Source organism: Pinus tabuliformis, chromosome 6, assembly GCF_031772625.1.
Source record: "Pinus tabuliformis cultivar Carrire ecotype Pingquan chromosome 6, CPIR1, whole genome shotgun sequence".
Classification (NCBI taxonomy): domain Eukaryota; kingdom Viridiplantae; phylum Streptophyta; class Pinopsida; order Pinales; family Pinaceae; genus Pinus; species Pinus tabuliformis.
Window position 1 is genome coordinate 9,119,847 of NC_142292.1, and position 20,127 is coordinate 9,139,973.

The following is a 20,127-nucleotide window of genomic DNA, read 5'->3' on the forward strand; positions in this document are numbered from 1 at the left end:
TCCCTTTGATGCTACATTTCTCCCTCCTATCCTCGTTTCTGCTGGCTCTCATCCCCATCCACTGGCCACTCCTCACTCCACGTACCTGCAAAATTATTTACCTGTGCCCCATCTCCTCATGCTGGCCATTCACCCTTCAGCTCTCCTCAGCAAATCTGCCATCTGCGTGTATCCACGCTGCCTCAAACCCTTGACCCGCTCTTCATCTCCCCATGGCCGCCGTCCAAACCTGCGTTCAACAAAATAGCATTTCCATTTTTCTCTTATTTGTATAACGTGCATTTTTATGATTTAAGTTAGGGTACGCAGTGAAATAAAGAAAAAGGAAAATTCGATTTTTTTTTTTTTTAGTTTTGATTTTTATAAAGTTAGCATTAGATTTTGATTTTCAAGTTAGGTTTAGTTTAAGTTTCATTTTTACTTGGTTATATCTTTGCTTATTTTCTTTTTCATTTAGATTTAGATTTTTGTTTTGACTTTAACAAAAAAAAAAAGAATCAAATAAAAATATATATATACATAAAAAATTCATAAAAGGTTTTAAAAAAACAATTTTTTTTTTAGAATCTTAGTTTAGAATAGATTTTAACTTTATTTAGATTTTAGTTCTTCTATTTTGACTTTTAAATTTAGAATTTAAAAAATAAAAAATCATAAAAAGGATTTTAGTTTTTTTTTTGGTTTGATCTTAGTTTAGCTTAATTTTAACTTTTCAAATCAAAATTTAAAAAAATAAAAAAGTTAAAAAGGGTTAGTCTTTAGGTTATATTTAATTTAGATTTAAGTTTAGATTAGATTTTAATTCTATTTAGGATTTTAGTTTTGTTTTATTTTGATTTTAAACTTAGAAAAATATAAAAAGTATAAAAATTAAATTTTTTTGAAAAGATTTAACTAAAAATTGAAAATTCCGTCTTTTGTGGTATTTATGTTCCACTTCTCTATAGTTAAATGCGCTTAAAAGTTTATTGAAAAGTGGTGAATCATTTTGTGAACTGGTCAACGTTTAAACTATATGGTCATTTAAAGCATTTGATTTTTTGATGTTTAATTGTTGGAACATTGTTAAAGCATTGTGCATTTATTGAATATCTTGCATTGCTTGGGTTATTTGATGGTAAATGATTGCTAATTTTGGAATTACAAATTTCATATTTTTTTTGCAGCAGTTGATAAACAATTATTTAATCATTAACTCCATAAAGCACTGGTACTAAGCATAGCAGGATCTAATCAAGTTTTAATCAATCAAGTGCTTGTTTTCGTTGTGTCTCCCACCCAGCTGGTTCCCAGTTGGTCCTCCTTTATCCCATAGGGTCTACCCCCCTTAGCCTAGGAAGACGGCTTAAATGGAGAGATCGGGGATCAGGGTCACAGCCCCCGGTTTGAGTGTTGTCGCGCTGCCTAGACAATCTGTGCGACAACATTTTTTGGCGCCGTCGCCAGGGATAGAGTTTTTTCTGTCCTTGGTTTATACGACTTTTCATCATTTATCTTTCTATCATTCATTTGAGCCGGCAAAGTCAACATTTTTTGGCATCATCTCATCTTTTCCGCCATTCATTAGCCTGTCAAACGGCCAACATTCTTTGGCGTCATTTGATCTTTTCATCACCTTATCTTTCGTCATATCGTTTAATCGTACCTTCAGCACCTACTCTTCAGTTCGTTTCTTGTTTGGGTGGCGACTCCATTTCTTTTCATTTATTTTTTCCCAGACAAGAAGCCTCCCTCATATCTGCTTGTTTGTTGCTTTTTGGATCCTAGAGTTAGATTCATGTTCAAGTGGCGACTCCATTTCTTTCATCTCTTGATTTTCTTGAACAAGGATCTCTCTCTATCATCCATTTGGTCCCTCGTTATTCATCATGGATTATTCGTTTAACCCATGTCATTTTACTGATGTTCTCCATGATGTTCTGGAAGTGGCCATTTCTAAATTACCTTTGTTCTCAGGTGGTGATTCAGTCGCTGTTAGAAAGCATTTAGGCAGGTTTACTCGTATAATGATCATATATTGTAGATCTCCTCAGTATGATCATGAAGATGTCAAAATGCGTCTATTTGTCCTTTCTTTAGAGGGTGATGCTTTGAATTGGTTTAATAATTGTCCTGAAGATTCTTTCACTTCTTTACAAGACATTGTCAATGCTTTTAAAGATAGATATGGTTATCAAGATAGCTCGCCTTGTGCCCCTAAAATTGTGCAACAGAATGAAAGTAATCTTATGAAAGGTCCAGCTGTCGATGAAAGATTTCAAGACAATTCTTCATATCAGAATGTTTCATCCACCTGTACCATTGCAGATCAAATCCATGATAGTGGAAAAGCAGGGACAAATTGTAAAATCAGTGTTGACAATGAAAGGGAAAATCAGAAGCAAATTATAGAAGAACTAATGCGGCTGGTAAAAAATATGGAGATCAATCAAACTAATTACGCCAATGATATGAGAACTTTATGCACCCACCTGGAAAAACGTGATAAGGAGATGGAAATCATGAAAATTAAACACTCTGATCACGTAATTGACATGCAAAGTCAGCATGCTAAGGAAATTGAGACCATGAAAGCTAATCATGACAGGGAAATTAATTTTATGCAAAGCAAGTTATCAGGCTTAGAGGAAAATATGACGATCATGGAACTCAATCATTCAAATCAAGTGACTGCCATGGAAGCAAGTTTTCAGGAAGAAATAAGTGCTATTCAGAACAAGTTGTCAACTATGGATGATGAAATGACCATCATGAGATTCGAATATAATAATCAGTTGGCTACCCTGCAAGCAAATCATAAGAAAGAGATAAACTTTATGCAACATTGCTGGATGACCATAAAGGCAAAGGACGATAAAGTAATAAAAGATATGGAAGCTAATCAGATATGTCTTCAGAATAAGTTATTGACCATGGAAGAAGACCATGCCAGGGAAATTAGTGCTATGAAGGTTGAACACTCTAGTCAGATGGATGCCATTACAATACAGGTTCAGAAATTTCAACAGCTGTCAGAGGATGAAAGAAACCAGGGAACGCCAATAGATCATGAGCCTCCTTATCTATTGCAACAAGCTCCATCTTATTATGAGGTCCTTTGTTCCATTGAAAAGTGGCTAATTGAAGGTGACCTGGATAAAAGGGAAATTAATAATAAGGTTGATGCTCACACGGTTAATCCACCAGTCATAGAAGATCAAGTTATAACTCATGGTGTTAGTTTGACAACGAATTAGTAATTTTGGGTAAAATGTAATTATTCAGTTTTATACCGAATTGTCAGTTATGTAACGGAGGTCGATGATATAAAACTGGTGAATGCCCATGGAATGTATATGAGTGGAGAATCATTGTTGAATAATATATTCCAATCCCTTGTCCCGTGGATGTTTCCTTGACAGATTGTCGAGGTTTTACCACGTAAATCCTGTGTCTATGTGTGTGTTTGGTTTCCAGTTAGTTATGGTGTTTTCTTGGTCAATATATACCTGAATGTGTGTAATTTTTCCTATTTTTTCTTCTATTTCACCAACAAGTGGTATCAGAGCAAGTTGGAGCGAATATTTGTGAAAAAAAACCAAATGGTTGCATAAAGACTGCGAATGTGCCGGTGGAGTCGTTGCTGAAGGTTGCGTGTTGTTCTCTGCGTAACCCTGGTGTGCAGTCGTCAAGGATTGGAGCCCGTTCCAGAACGTGTGCAGCTGTCAAGGATTAGAGCCCGTTCCAGAACCGTTCTCTGCTCTTGCGTGTTGTTCTCTGCGTAACTTTGGTGTGCAGCCGTCAAGGATTGGAGCTCGTTCCAGAACGTGTGCAGCCGTCAAGGATTGGAGCCCATTCCAAAACTGTTCTCTGCTCTGCGTGGACCAGAGGTTGCAGCCAGAGGAAGTCTCTGCATCCAGAACTGGCAGGCTGCGTGAGGATGAATCGTGGAGCAGTTGCAACTCTATGTGTAAATCAAGCTCCTGCGTGGTGCGTGCGTTGAGGTGTTTGCATGCTGTTTGCTAGAACCAGGCAAAGTCTGCGTGAGGACCTGCGTATGAAGGGAGGTTTTGCTGAAGCTCTTCAAGAGTTCTTGCATGCTAGAGCCATTGAAGGCAGGCCGAGTCACCTGAAGAGGAACCTGCGTGGAGTGGAGAGGCGCGAGGTTCTGCAGGCTAAATCAAGTTGCTGTTAAATCCGGGTATTGATCAAAGTTTCCAGAATTTTTTATTTTCAGCAGAAATTTTTTTTTTAAGCAAAGACAGCAGATTGAAATCAAGTCAAGTTTTTTTTTAAGGGTGGTTTTTTATACAAATATTGGAGGAAAAAAAGGAAGGGTTTCTTTGTTTGTTAAAAATAACAAAGGAGTTTGCAAGAAAGAGTTTGTAAATAAAGAAAAGTTATTATTTTTTGAAAGAAAAATATAAACTCTAGTTCAAAGACAGATTATTTTTCTGAAAAGGAAAAACCCTAGTTTAAGGACTGAAGATTGAAATCCTAGAAAAATGGCCAAGATGTCGAATGCAAAATTCGAGGTGGAGAAATTCACCGGAAAGAGCAATTTTGCTCTTTGGAAACTGAAGGTTAGGGATTTACTTGTGCAACAAGGGTTGCACAAGGCATTGGATGGGGCAACTAAGAAACCTGCAACCATGACTACTTCAGACTAGGAGGACTTGGATGCCCGAGCTCTCAGTACCATCCGGTTATGCCTAGCGGATGAAGTTCTCTTCAACATTGTTGAAGAGACTACAGCGTCAGGATTGTGGGAAAAACTTGAAAAACTCTATATGACAAAGTCATTAACCAACAAAATTTATCTGAAAAGACAGTTATACAGTCTTCGAATGAAAGAAGGTTCAAACGTTGCAGAACATTTGAATGTTTTTAATACACTAATATGTCAATTAACAGATATGGAAGTTAAAATACAGGAAGAAGATAAAGCCATAACCTTGCTGTGTTCTCTGCCTGAGTCATGGGATCACTTCGTAACTTCAATCAACTTGAGCACTGCTGATTCTTTGAATTTTGAATCAGTCGTGGGAGCTCTCCTGTCTGAAGGAAATCCAGCACTGAAACAGCTGCATCAGAAGCCATGGTCGCTAGAGGGCGCTCAAAGGAAAGAGGAGAAAAACCAAGGGGGTCTTCTAGATCGAAATCGAAGGGAAAGAAGTGTAAGGCAAAATGTTGGAACTACGGTAAAATTGGACACTTGAAGAAGGACTGTTGGAAACAAAAGGAATCCGACAACCCGAGGAAGGAAGCGAATCAGGTCGATTCAGGTACGATAGACGAAGTTTTATCTGCTGAAGAATTATGTATGATAGATGAAACTTCACCTGAATGTAATGTCTCTCAGGGTTTAGATAGTTCGTTGTTAGACTCTGGTGCTTCGCATCACATGTGCCCGCATAGAAACTGGTTTACTTCGTATAAAAATGTAAATGGTAGTTCTGTGTTTATGGGTAACAATGTGTCATGTCAGACTGTTGGGATGGGAGATATCAAGATTAAGATGTATGATAACACAGTTAGAACATTAACTAGTGTTAGATATGTACCTGACTTGAAGAAAAAATTGATTTCTTTGGGAGTGTTGGATTCAAATGGTTATAAGTTTACAGGTCAGGATGGTGTCTTGAAAGTCTTTAAAGGAGTCCTTGTGGTTATGAAGGCAGAAAAGGTCGGAAATCTTTATAGGTTAAAAGGAAGTACTCAGGTCAGTGAAGCAGCGGTTGCATCAGAAAAGGAAGAAGCAGGTACTCGTCTATGGCATCAATGATTGGGTCATATGAGCGAGAAAGGTCTTCAGATACTGATGAAACGTAAGTCTCTTCCTGATCTGAAATCCTTGAAGTTAGATTTCTGTAAACATTGTGTGTATGGAAAACAGTGTAAATAGAGATTTAAAGTTGGAAATCATAATAGTAAAGATGTTTTAGACTATATTCATTCTGATCTGTGGGGACCATCCCCTGTTGTGTCATATGGAGGTGCATTGTATTTCTTAACGTTTATTGATGATTACTCTCGTAAAGTTTGGGTCTATATGCTAAAAAGGAAAGTTGATGTATTAAATGTCTTTAAACAATTTAAAGTAATGATAGAGAAAAGAACAGGCAAATCTATTAAATGTCTAAGAACTGACAATGGTGGTGAGTTCACTTCAGTTGAATTTGAACAATACTGTAAGGATGAGGGAATTATTAGACACAAAATTGTTGTTTATACTCCTCAGCAAAATGGTGTTGTTGAGCGTATGAATCGGACTCTTATGGAAAGAGCCAGAAGCATGATCAGCAATGCTAACTTGCAAAAGGAGTTGTGGGCAGAAGCAGTATCTACTGCTTGTTATTTAGTCAACAGATCACCTTCAGTAGCAATTGACTGTAAAATTCTTGAAGAAGTTTGGACAGGTCAGTCTTGTGACTTTTCACATTTGAGGATATTTGGCTGTGATGCTTATTCTCTCATTCCGAAAAATCAGCGTTCAAAATTAGATCCAAAGTTGAAATGTTATGTCTTTGTTGGGTATGACTATGCAGTGAAAGGATATAGGTTGTGGGATCCTACATTGCGGAAGATAGTCATTAGTATAGATGTAACATTTGATGAATCCTCTCTGTTAAAATCAAATGTTAAAAGAATTGAACAAGAACAGGTATCGCCGAATCAACGAGTTCAGTTGGAGACTAGACCTGTCGGTGATAGTCGAAAGGAAGGAGACACTTCTGGAGAAAAAGGTGTTGAAGACACAAAGGAAGCCGTTGAAGCTTCTGAACCAGTGCAAGTTTCTAAACCAGTTCAACAACCAGTCGCTCTTAGAAGATCTACAAGGGAAAGGAAAACTCCCAAAAGGTATGAAGATTCTGCTTCATCTTTTGCTTTGATTACTGAATATGGGGAACCTTCTTGTTATCAGGAAGCAGTAGATGATACAGATAGCGAGAAATGGAAAATGGCTATGAAAGAAGAAATGGACTCCTTAGCCAAGAACAATACCTGGGATCTTGTAGAGCTTCCTGAAGGGAGAAGTGTTGTTGGATGCAAATGGGTCTTCAAGCTGAAACGGAAAGTTGATGGAAGTATCGAAAGGTATAAGGCGACACTGGTAGCAAAAGGGTATTCTCAGGTTGAAGGGACTTTCATGAGATTTTTTCTCCAGTTGTAAAACTTGTTTCTATACGTACTGTGTTGGCACTAATTGCGTTGCTTAATCTTGAGTTAGAACAGTTAGATGTTAAAATAGCTTTTCTACATGGTGATTTGAACGAAGAGATATATATGGAACAACCAGAAGGTTTTGTACGAGGTCGCAGCAGAAGATTAGTTTGCAAGGTCAGGAAATCATTGTATGGTCTAAGGCAGTCTCCCAGACAATGGTACAAGAAGTTTGATTCCTTCATGGTGAGCCAGAACTTTATAAGAAGTGAGTATGATCATTGTGTGTACTTCAAAAGTTTCAACGGCATATTCATTATCTTAGCTTTGTATGTCGACGCTATGCTTATAGCAAGCAAAAGCATGGAAGAGATCAACAGGTTAAAGGCTCAACTCTCTAGGACGTTTGATATGAAGGATCTTGGAGCAGCAAAACATATCTTGGGCATGGAGATACACAGAGACAGGAAAAATGGTAAGCTTTGGTTATCACAGCAGAAGTATGTGGAGAAAGACTTGAAAAGTTCTCTATGAATAATGTGAAACCTGTTAATGTTCCACTAGCTTCCCATTTTAAGCTTTCTTCGGTTTTGAGTCCTAGAGCTGATGAAAAAAAGCAGTGTATGTCTCATGTACCATATGCAAATGCTGTAGGCAACTTAATGTATGCGATGGTATCTACAAGACCTGACATTTCACATGCAGTTGGGGTTGTCAGCAGGTTCATGGCAAATCCAGGTAAAGATCATTGGCAAGCAGTGAAATGGGTGCTTCGATATCTAAGAGGCACGAGTGACCATTGCATCGTCCTTAATGGTAGTGAAGGATCAGTCTGCGGATATGTAGATGCTGACTATGCAGGTGATTTGGACAAAAGAAGATCTACTACAGGTTATGTCTTTACTCTTGCAGGTGGAGCAATTAGTTGGATGTCAAAGCTTCAAGAAATAGTTGCGTTGTCCACTACCAAAGCTGAATATATAGCTGCTTCAGATGCCAGTAAAGAAGCAATCTGGTTAAAAGGTCTGCTCGATGAAATTGGAAGAACGCAGGAGAAAGTGAATGTACTATGTGACAGTCAAAGTGCTATTCACTTGGCTACAAACCCTGCCTATCACAGCAGAACCAAGCACATTGATGTAAGGTATCATTTTCTGAGACATGTGATCGATGGCGGAAAAGTAGCTCTTCAAAAGGTCCATATGCGAGAGAATTGTGCAGACATGTTCACAAAGCCAGTTACAATAGAGAAGTTGCGGTGGTGTTTAGCTTCTCTTGGCTTGCAGAAAAGATGATGAATGGGCATGGGCAAGGGATTAGGAAAATTGTTGTCAAGGTGGAGTTTGTTAGTTTGACAACGAATTAGTAATTTTGGGTAAAATGTAATTAGTCAGTTTTATACCGAATTGTCAGTTATGTAACGGAGGTCGATGATATAAAACTGGTGAATGCCCATGGAATGTATATGAGTGGAGAATCATTGTTGAATAATATATTCCAATCCCTTGCCCCGTGGATGTTTCCTTGACACATTGTCGAGGTTTTACCACGTAAATCCTGTGTCTATGTGTGTGTTTGGTTTCCAGTTAGTTATGGTGTTTTCTTGGTTAATATATACCTGAATGTGTGTAATTTTTCCTATTTTTCTTCTATTTCACCAACACATAGCACCTGTGAGATTGATCCAACATCCTTGACAGGGCAGATGCAGAATGAAGAAAGACATGTCACACATATCTTACATACTTCATCTAAGAACTTTGAAGTAGAAAGTTCCACCTCATCAGTGATACAGCCTGCCACAAAGAAAAAACGCAAAAGAAAGAGAACGAGAAGAAGATTTGATGCATTAGATGGCCGCGAACAACTTGATTTTCGGGTAGGAAAAAGTCCTACTGTATGGAGAATTGGACATGGCACATCCGAGAAGCAGTGGACAGATTTGCCTGAAATCAGGCAAATGCTCAGTATACACTATATTGAACACATCTAATGCCATGGGGCATCCTCTGTATTTCTAACCCTACTCCTTGTTTTTTCAACATTTTCATTTCTGTTTTAGGATTAGATTTACTTTTCATGTTACTAGATAGTTAATAAATCAAGAGCTTATATCTTTCCTGTGCTTAATGTTATATGATGATTTTTGGATGGACGCTAATGTTTTATTGTGTGTTGTGTGGATGCAAATTCTGGATTCTCACCTTCCTACAGTGCAGCAAGTGTCCCCAAGTAGAGCGAGATGTTGACCACTACGTGTCAACTACCCATAGCAGTACACCCCCTTTTTTCACAAAAGAGATAGCGCTGGATCGACGTGTCCATGCCATTCGACTATCATCATCAGCCCGGTCGTGTTATGTTGTAAACCCAATATGCATGTGTAAATTGTAAATAATCTTAGCAGATCTGAGTCATGTATGTAAATTGCCTAGGCAAACCTAATTTTCTAGTGATAATCTACGTTCCAGAAGGTTTTTTGTCTCACCGATCCATGATCGGTAGAGTTTTCCTTCAGTCTAACCCCAAAGCCGGAATGGATTTTGTCATTAGAATCTTAGAGGAATCCTAGTGTGCTTCGAGTCTATGTAAAAGTAATTTGGAAATAATCCTAACTATTTGGTTAGGATACTACAAATTGCTTGATCTACTAGATTATATTTGTGTCGCAAGACTGGGTGGTCTATGAGGGTCTATGTCAAATGGGTTTTTCCCCTTGAGATGTAACATTGTAAAAGTCATGATGTAAAGTGTCTTGAGGGTTAGAAAATGTTTTAATCCCCTCATAAGTCCTAGGTCCTAGGTATTTTTTCTCAAAGTCTAAGTTCGAGGGTCCAGTAAAAATAATAAAAGTAAAAATAATAAAAAATATAAATAACAAAAAAATAATAAAATAATAATAAGTCAAAGTTTTGAGGAAATAAATGCAAGATTTTAATTTTTTAATATATTTAAATGCATTTAAAATTTCGACAGATGAGATTAAAAGGGATTTTGATCCTCATCGACAGTCAGGATCATTTTGACATGGATCACTCGAACTGGCGGTTGGGAATTTTTCCTTTAAATAGGGAGTCAGAGGTCATTTGAGATCATTCGATCTGAGAGTCGTGTGCTAAAGAAAGCTCTCTTGTAGTCATTTTTCATGTGCAAGAAAGAAAGACTTTGGAGTTGAAATCTTGCTGGTGTTACTCTTCTGGAAATGCTATAAGATGTTTTATTTTTCTGCATAAATTTATTTTCAGCCATTGATGATAGCTTGATGAAGAGTGATTTTAAACACAGGTATCTTGTTTAGTCGCTAGGGTTTGAATGGTAGTTAAATTTTTGAATATGATGGCAGGTATCTCCATTAGATTTGGATTTGAGTATCGTTTTCTCCCTCTTTGTTAATGGTTGAATTAAGTTGTGCAAGAAATCATAGATTTTGAGTTTACCGGGCGTTCGGGGAAGTTATCGGCTAAACCAGCCAACTCCCAGATTGCATTTTCTGAAGAACCCAGTTGGTTTTGATCCTGGGCTTATCATTAGAATTTCTATTGCGAATGCATGAAGGGTTTTCTTAAGCACCTCATATCGAAATTAAAATTTTGAAATAGTTCTGTGAATATTGTAATTATTTAGCTGGTTTTAGTGTTTTTTTTAGTTTTGTTTCTTGCATATATTATTTCTGGGTATTTTGTTTTGCTGTTGCAGGTTGCAGATCTGAAGAAGAGACTTTTTGTTTGAAGCCAGATCTAGGCCCTGGAGGGTAAGATCTAGCCTCAGAGTCAGCTCTTGCAGGGGTATTTGTTTCAAGATCTGGAAAATTTTGTGGTTTTTTTTTTCATTTGACAAATCTGAAGCAGCTGATTCAAAATTTTAAAATTTGTTGGCTGGTGGGGTTTCATGCTGTTTACTATGCAATTTTAATTTTTCTTATGCCCCAACCTTGCTGCCTTCTCTCATTTTGCAAGCGTTGTCTGCTCTTTAAATCTTCCCGCAGCGTTGTTGTCATTAATCTCCACGCATTTCCTTGTCCACAGCAACCATCTCTCTCAAGCAGCCAGCTTTCTACGCTGCCTAGCCACGTAATCATCCTTCCATCCTCCTTTCCCTCACGCGTGGTTGTTTCATTTGCTACCAGCAAAACCATCTGGCAACCTCAGTGTTCTCCCGCAGCCACTCTTCCTCTCTGCGTTTCCCGTACGCTCTTAAACCTGCATTTTTCATTGCTGCTGTCTCTCTCAGCAAAATCCCCTCAGCTTCCCACGCTGCTCCATCTGATTCGAGCCACCACCATACCTCTGCGGATTTCTTCACCTACCCGTAGCTGCTAATCCCTTCCACGCTGCATTTCTCCCTCCTATCCTCGCTTCTGCCGGCTCTCATCCCCATCCGCTAGCCACTCCTCACTCCACGTACCTGCAAAATAAGTTACCTGCGCCCCATCTCACGCTGGCCATTCACCCTTCAGCTCTCCTCAGCAAATCTGCCATCTGCGTGTATCCACGTTGCCTCAAACCCTCGACCTGCTCTTCATCTCCCCATGGCCGCTGTCCAAACCTGCATTCAACAAAACAGCGTTTCCATTTTTCTCTTATTTGTATAACATGCATTTTTATGATTTAAGTTAGGGTAGGCAGTAAAATAAAGAAAAAGGAAAATTCGATTTTTATTTTTTTTAGTTTTGATTTTTATAAAGTTAGCGTTAGATTTTGATTTTTAAGTTAGGTTTAGTTTAAGTTTCATTTTTACTTAGTTATATCTTTGCTTATTTTCTTTTTCATTTAGATTTAGATTTTTTGTTTTGACTTTCACAATAATAAAAAATAAAAATAAAAAATCAAATAAAAAACAAATATATATATATATATATATATTCATAAAAGGTTTTGAAAAAAGAAAAAAAAAATTAGAATCTTAGTTTAGAATAGATTTTAACTTTATTTAGATTTTGGTTCTTCTATTTTGACTTTTAAATTTAGAATTTAAAAAATAAAAAATCATAAAAAGGATTTTAGTTTTTTCTTTTGGTTTGATCTTAGTTTAGCTTAATTTTAACTTTTCAAATCAAAATTTAAAAAAATAAAAAAGTTAAAAAGGGTTAGTCTTTAGGTTATATTTAATTTAGATTTAAGTTTAGATTAGATTTTAATTCTATTTAGGATTTTAGTTTTGTTTTATTTTGATTTTAAACTTAGAAAAATATAAAAATATATAAAAAAAAATTTTTTTTGAAAAGATTAACTAAAAATTGAAAATTCATTTTGGTGTCTTTTGTGGTATTTATGTTCCACTTCTCTATAGTTAAATGCGCTTAAATGTTTATTGAAAAGTGGTGAATCATTTTGTGAACTGGTCAGCATTTAAACTTTATGGTCATTTAAAGCATTTGATTTTTTGAAGTTTAATTGCTGGAACATTGTTAAAGCATTGTGCATTTATTGAATATCTTGCATTGCTTGGGTTATTTGATGGTAAATGATTGTTAATCTTGGAATTACAAATTTCATTTTTTTTGCAGCAGTTGATAAACAATTATTTAATCATTAACTCCATAAGGCACTGGTATTAAGCATAGCAGGATCTAATCAAGTGCTTGTTTTCGCTATGTCTCCCACCTAGCTGGTTCCCAGTTGGTCCTCCTTTATCCCATAGGGTCTACCCCCTTTAGCCTAGGGAGACGGCTTATACAGAGAGATCGGGGATCAAGGTGATAGCCCACGGTCTGAGCGTTGTCGCGCTGCCTAGACAATCTGTGTGACAAAAAGTGGCAAACTATACTTCCACAGGGAAGTCAAGAAGCAGGATTGACTTTGGAGAGAAGAAAAAGGGAAAAAAGGAGGTAGCTTCCTCAAGTGGAAGAGAATTTCAAGATTAGAGGATAGAAGAAATGGATAAGTTGATAAAGAACTTATCCAGCAAACTGACAAAAATGGAGCTGGAGAATAAAAGCCCTCAGAGACAAAACTTCCCAGCTACCAATCGGGATTACAATCCCCAATACAGAAGGCCTCCCCTACAGTTAATGCAAAGGGAGAGGAAAGAGCAACAAGACCATATTCATCCTCCATTGTATATAGAAGATGATCTGGAGGAATTGTCACCAGAACCAAGCAATTTTCAGGGGAACTTGTACTCCTCTTTCTCCGATGAGGAACAAGAACTCAGGACATATGAAGAGGAGGAGGAGCTTCATGCCACACTGGGCGATGATGAGATCAATGGCTATTGCAAACAGTTCGTTGACTTCATGTAGGCTCAACTACACAAGAAGTACGATCTATGATCATTTAGAAAGAGATCGAGATCACAAGATCAGAATGAAGGTACTTCCTCCCAAGAGCCCCCTAAGTCTGCTGACAAGGAGAAGGGACCAGTAGACCCAATTATCTCAAGAAAGAAAGAATCCTCCAATCTGAACAGCTATCAGCCTGAAGTCGTTAAAGAAGGTAATTCACCTCCTCCCACTAAACTCGTTCATGAAAAAGAAAAGGAGCTTGTAGAAACTAACATTGGAGAAAAAGGCCATACACTCTTTAACCTCCAGAAAGAGCTTGAAAAAGTCAAGATCCCAGTCCCATTGTCTGAGCTCTTGAAACATCCCACTTACAAGGCCCAAGTCTCTCAGTTTTTGTTCCCTTCCACTTCAGTCCAATCCCTTGACAGTCTAAACCTGCAGGAAGAAAGGCCTATGGTAGTCTTTGGACCACATGTTGAGGAGCAAGATCCTTTCACCCCACCTTTTTATGTCACTCCAGTAGTACATGACCTGTTTCACAATTGCATGTTAGACTCTGGAGCTTCTCATAATTTGATGTCATTATTGGTAATGGAGAAACTGGGTCTAGAGATAACCACACCCTATAAGGATCTCTATTCTTTTGACTCTAAGAGGGTCAAATGCTTGGGGATGATCAAAGACCTGGTGGTAAATTTGGCCCAGATCCCAACGAAAAGTGTGGTAATGGATATCATAGTTGCTGACATCCTAGCAAGGTTTGGTATGTTGTTGTCCAGGTCTTAGGGATCTAAGATTGGAGGGTCTATCAAACTGGATTTGACTTATGCTACCATTCCTATCTTTGGTGGAGAGGAAAGGAGACTCTATAGAAAATGTAGATTCGTCAAAACAGTCACCAGAGACAATTGTTCTGACAATGCATCTGTGTATGGTACAGAAAGGGACATCTCCCACTTTATGCTAGAAGAAGATGAATTCATTCTAGAAGAAACACAGATATAGCCTGCAGTCCAATTGGACATATAGCTCAAAGAATGTAGCAAGGTATGGAAGTTGTATTTTGATGGGGCAAATTCAAAAGAAGGAAATGGGGCAGGGGTATTATTGATATCTCCAAAAGGTAACTTAATTCCTCTCTCCTTCAAATTGGAGTTTGAGGCCACCAACAATGTGGCAGAATATGAGGCACTGCTACTGGGCCTACAAGTGGAAAAGAATCTAAATATTGACTGCCTGACCATATTTGGAGACTCTGAACTGGTAGTCAAGCAGATCAAGGACCAATGCCAAACCAAGCACCCCCGATTGAGGGCCTACGGAAATGAAATTTGGGACTTGATCGACAACTTCTTCGCTGCATTTAATGTCCAATTCTTGCCAAGAGAAGGAAACAAAATGGCTGATTCCTTAGCTATAGCTGCCAACAACTTCAAGCCACAAAATCCTCTGCTCAGGTACGAAATTGAAGTCAGATACACACCCTTAGTGCCTGACAATGTGAAACACTGGAAAGTATTTGAGGATGATGAGAAAATCAAGTGCTTCATGGAGGTCATCGAGAATTTTCGAACTCTGTGATTGATCAGGAAGAGGAAGAAGTAACAAAATAATAATTGACTATGTGGGAGAAAAACATCGTAGGACATGAAATTCTGCAGCTGAAAAGAAATGTTATTCCACGAGGTTTATTTCCTTTGGAAAGGATATTCAAATCAAACGATGTGGCTTCTACGCCTGTTGAACAGGAAGCTGAGGGACATGTAGAAGATTGCAACATAAGCTCAAAAGATGAACCCCGGTTGATCAAGTTATCAACAAAGATCCCCCAACACTAGAAACATAGGTACTTAAATCTCCTAAAAGCTTATAGAGATGTTTTTGCTTGGTCTTATGATGATTTGAAAACTTTTGATATAAATATTATGCAACATAAAAAAGAAATGTTATTCCACGAGGTTTATTTCCTTTGGAAAGGATATTCAAATCAAACGATGTGGCTTCTACGCCTGTTGAACAGGAAGCTGAGGGACATGTAGAAGATTGCAACATAGGCTCAGAAGATGAACCCGGTTGATCATGTTATCAACAAAGATCCCCCAACACTAGAAACATAGGTACTTAAATCTCCTAAAAGCTTATAGAGATGTTTTTGCTTGGTCTTATGATGATTTGAAAACTTTTGATATAAATATTATGCAACATAAGATCCCTTTGAAGAATGATATGAAACCTTGTAAGCAAAATCTCAGATGAATTAATCCACTTCTGCTCCCATCCATTGAGAAAGAATTGAAGAAGTTGCTTCAAGCTAAGATCATTGTACCGCTGAGGTACTTAGAGTGGGTTGCCAATCTGGTTCCTGTTAGAAAGAAGAATGGAGAAATCAGATTGTGTGTAGATTTCAGGACAACTACCCATTGCATAAAGCTTCTTTGAAGGACAACTACCCATTTCCTAAAATGGACCACATTTTACAAAAAGTAGTTGGCTCTGCTAGATGTCAATGATGGATGGATTTTCAGGATATAACCAAGTGGCAGTGCAACTTGAGGATCAAAAGAAAAATGCATTCACGACTCCTTGGGGGACTTTCATGTACACTAAGATGCCATTCGGCTTAATAAACACAGGAGCAACATTCCAGAGGGCAATGGACATAGCGTTTGTGGGAGAGAAAGACAAATTTGTGGTGGTTTATCTGGATGACATTACTTTTTTCTCCAAAACAGATGAGGAGCACATTGAACATCTAAAGCTTACCTTTGAAAAGTGCAGAACATATGGATTGTCCCTAAATCCTAAGAAATCCCAATTTTATTTGAGCGAAGGCAAGTTGTTGGGGCACATAGTGGCGCAGGAAGGGTTAAAAATCGATCCTAAGCAGGTGGAGGCGATCAGTCATATTTCCTTGCTAAGGAATAAGAAGGAGGTCCAAGTCTTCTTGGGGAGGATTAATTTCTTGAGAAGGTTTGTACCTAATTACGCAGAAATAGGGAGAGGCGTCACTGAAATATTGAAAAAGGAGAATGAAGTAAAGTAGAGCCCAGATTCCCGAGAATCCTTCTCCAGAATCAAAAGATCTTTTGCAAAGGCTCCGATGCTAGTCAACTCGGACTATTTTTCTCTTGCCTCCCCCCATACTGTAGCTATTGTGTTACTTCAGAAAAATAAAGAAGGCCATGATCAACCTATAAATTTCTTTAGCCAGGTGTTGCGGGATGCTAAACTGAAGTATAATATATTGGAAACACAGGCATATGCTCTAGTCAAAGCTCTAAAGGATTTTAGAGTCTACGTGTTACACTCAAGCATCGTGGCTTATGTCCAAATAGCAGCAGTGAAGGACATCTTGGTACAAGGAGACAACGATGGTAAAAGGGGTGAGCGGATTGCAAAAATCCAGGAGTATGACATGGAAATAAAACCCACTAAGTTCATTAAAGGATAGGGATTGGCGAAAATCTTATCAGAGTCAAATTATTAAGGAATTTAGACTTCTGTGATCCATAACATTGTTAGATAATCTTCGGCAAAATCACATAACCAATCTTTTGTCGACGCGTTTCGAACCAACCAGTGTGGTGCATCGTCAGGACAAGTTGAAGACCAATCTGGCTTAGCTTGATTAAATAGAGTGTGCAGAGATTCCAACGGCTATACTACCAACGGCTAATTTTGACCAATGAACCTGGTCAAACCACTAAATTAGTTAATTAATATTCCTAGAAATAGGTAAAAAAGAATCCAATTGTTAATTTAAAAATAGGTAAAAAAGAAATCCAACTGTTAATTTAAAAATATATTATCTCAAATCTTAAGAAAATACATACCCATATCTAATATTTCAATTATAATGGTCATTCATATTTATTAAAATAATCTATATTTATTATTATTTCAATATTGTTTTAAAAGGTAATAAATCTCTATTAATCTTAGAATTTAGTTACAATAGGTAATCTTGTAATAATTATTTAATGGTCCTTTGGTAAGATAGATAATTTTTATTTTTTATTTAAATATAATAAGTTGTATAAAATAATATATGTTTAATAATTGACCTAAATTTATAATTCCACACAAATTGTTAAATCATTATTATTCCTAGAATTTCGCTACATTAGGTAAATACCATACTTTAGGGATGTTAAAGTTCATAATAGTATAGCTGTATTATTGGTATATCATAATTACTCCTTTAACCTAAGGTCAAATAATCCATATAATTCAATATTTATTTAATCCAATAAAAATATTAAAGTTAACTAGGTCATTGGGTAAATATACTATTACTTATCCGGTAAATACCAAAAGTTAGGGTTGATAAGTATATTAATAATAGTGTAACTAATATCATTGGTAAAACATAATATTTCTTTAAACCTAATGGCCAATTAATCTATATTCCTAAATAATATTTATTCAATATTTATTTATTCCAAAAAATATTAAAGTTAACTATATCATTAGGAAATATATTATTATTCATAAGTTCAAAAAGGGTTTTTTTATCATAAATAGGTAAATCATAATTTTTCTTTAAACTTAATGGCCAAATAATATTTGTTCAATATTTATTTATTCCAAAAAATATTAAAGTTAACTATATCATTAGGAAATATATTATTATTTATAAGTTTAAAAAGGGTTTTTTATCATAAATAGGTTTAGGATAATCAAGCTAAGCCAGATTGGTCTTCAACTTGTCCTGACGATGAACCACACTGGTTGGTTCGAAACGCGTCGACAAAAGATTGGTTATGTGATTTTGCCAGAGTCAAATTGTCAAGCATTGGGGATCAATTTATTAACAAAAGAAGGTGAAGAGAGGAAACAACCCATGATCAAGTCTTTAGTCCAGAAGATTCACACCAAATATGAAACTCCGGCATGGTATCAAAGTGTCATCCACTACTTATTGTTTCTGGGATGCCCAACAAAGGTGGAAAAATCCAAGTACAGGGCATTGAGGGCCCAAGCCCAGAATTTCGTGATATCAAATGGGCAACTGTACTAAAAGGACCCAGTGGGAATTCTACTGCTGTGTTTAGTTGAGACTGAAATGCAGAGGGTGATGGATGAGTTCCATCGGAGTTTGTGGGGGTCACTACAACTGGAAGACCACAACTCATAAGATATTGAAAGCGGGGTTCTATTGGCCCAAACTATTCGGGGATATTCATTCTTATGTTAAGTATTTTCAGCAACGTCAAGTGTTTGCTAAAAGGCAAAAATTAGCTCCACTCCCCTTGATCCTTGTTTGTGTAGAAGAACCCTTCAGGTAATGGGGATTAGACTTCATCGGAGATATACATCCTCCTTCCAGTGACCAACACAAGTGGATCCCTACAACCACAAACTATTTCACCAAGTGGGTGAAGCAATCCCAGCTAGGAATGCAACTGACACAATGGTAATAAATTTTTTGAAGGAGAATATCTTGTCCCGATTTAGATGTCCTGCAAAGATTGTGACTGATAATGCCCAGGCATTTAATTCTGCAAAATTTTGCACTTCTTGTCAGAAATTTAACATCAGAGTTGGTCACTCCACTACTCACTATCCTCAAGGCAGTAGGCTGGCTGAGTCTTCAAACAAAACGGTGGTGAGAATCTTGAAGAAGACAATTGCAAAAAGTCAGAGGAACGAGGATTCTCAACTAAAATTCGCACTATGGGAAAATAGGGCACTCCAAAAAGATCCACAGGTAAATGCCCTTTTGAGTTGGTTTATGGAAAAGCTATTGTATTCCCTATTCATCTTACTATGCCGGTGGCTAAGATGCTACAAGATGCAAAAGAAGAACCCAACTCCCTAACTGGAAGGATACAACAATTGGTGGAGCTCCAGGAGACCCGAAAACATGTAAATCACAGGTTGGAAAACTACCAGCAAAAAATGAAGTCCTGTTTGATAAGAAAGCTAGGGACAGGCCTCTCCAACCAGGGGATCTAGTCCTAAGGTGGGATGTGAAGAGAGAAGACAAAGGGAAACATGGTAAATTTGATCCCTTATGGTTTGGACTATTCAAGGTTAATGAGACTAAAGAAAACAATACTTTTATGCTGGAGAACTTGGAGGGTGACCTGCTTACGCTCCCTGTAAATGGGCAGTTCCTCAAGCTCAATTTTCAACATTAAGAGGTTCAATTCTAACCCATTGTACATACTAGTGATCCATTGTAAAGTATCAATAATTCTTTTAGTTCTTTATATTTATGTTTTTATTCTTATATACATGAATAAAATGACTCCATGCCCAATAGATAGAAGGTTGCTAGTCTGCAGGTTCTCAGCACCATGCAAGCAAGGCACTATCCCCAAGTGGAGCCAATGTTGTCATCCTCTGCATTATTTGTTTTTGTTGTCTAAAGGATGCAAAAGAGAAAGAAATTTGCAGTCATATTTCAAGCCACAGAAGAAGTCAAATCTAAATCGGACCTCCTCCAATGGATAATGCTCAGAATTAGCTTTCCAATGATATATGGAACTCCTCAAATGGACCCCCGAAACAAAAGTTATAGCAGATGGAAAGTTACCCTTGAAAACCAGAAAACCAAGGAAAATGCTCAAGTATAATCCTGGATCCCACAAATCAGAGTTTTCTAAACCAGCCATAAGGGAGGTCAGAGCAAACCAGCGATCGCTAAATTAGCAATTAGAGATCGGAGGTCCAAGGCACAGTGTATATCGGCGATCAAAGGGTCCTGCAGTATCGATGGGGTCACACGTTGACGATCCCACATATCGGAGGTCCAA

At 37.4% G+C, this 20,127-nt stretch overlaps 1 protein-coding gene across 11 annotated transcripts in view; it reads left to right on the forward strand.

Moving 5' to 3' along the window:
• Positions 1-20,127, forward strand: part of LOC149256953 (putative uridine nucleosidase 2) — a 209,768-nt gene that overhangs the window by 98,694 nt on the left and 90,947 nt on the right. The window lies entirely within an intron of this gene.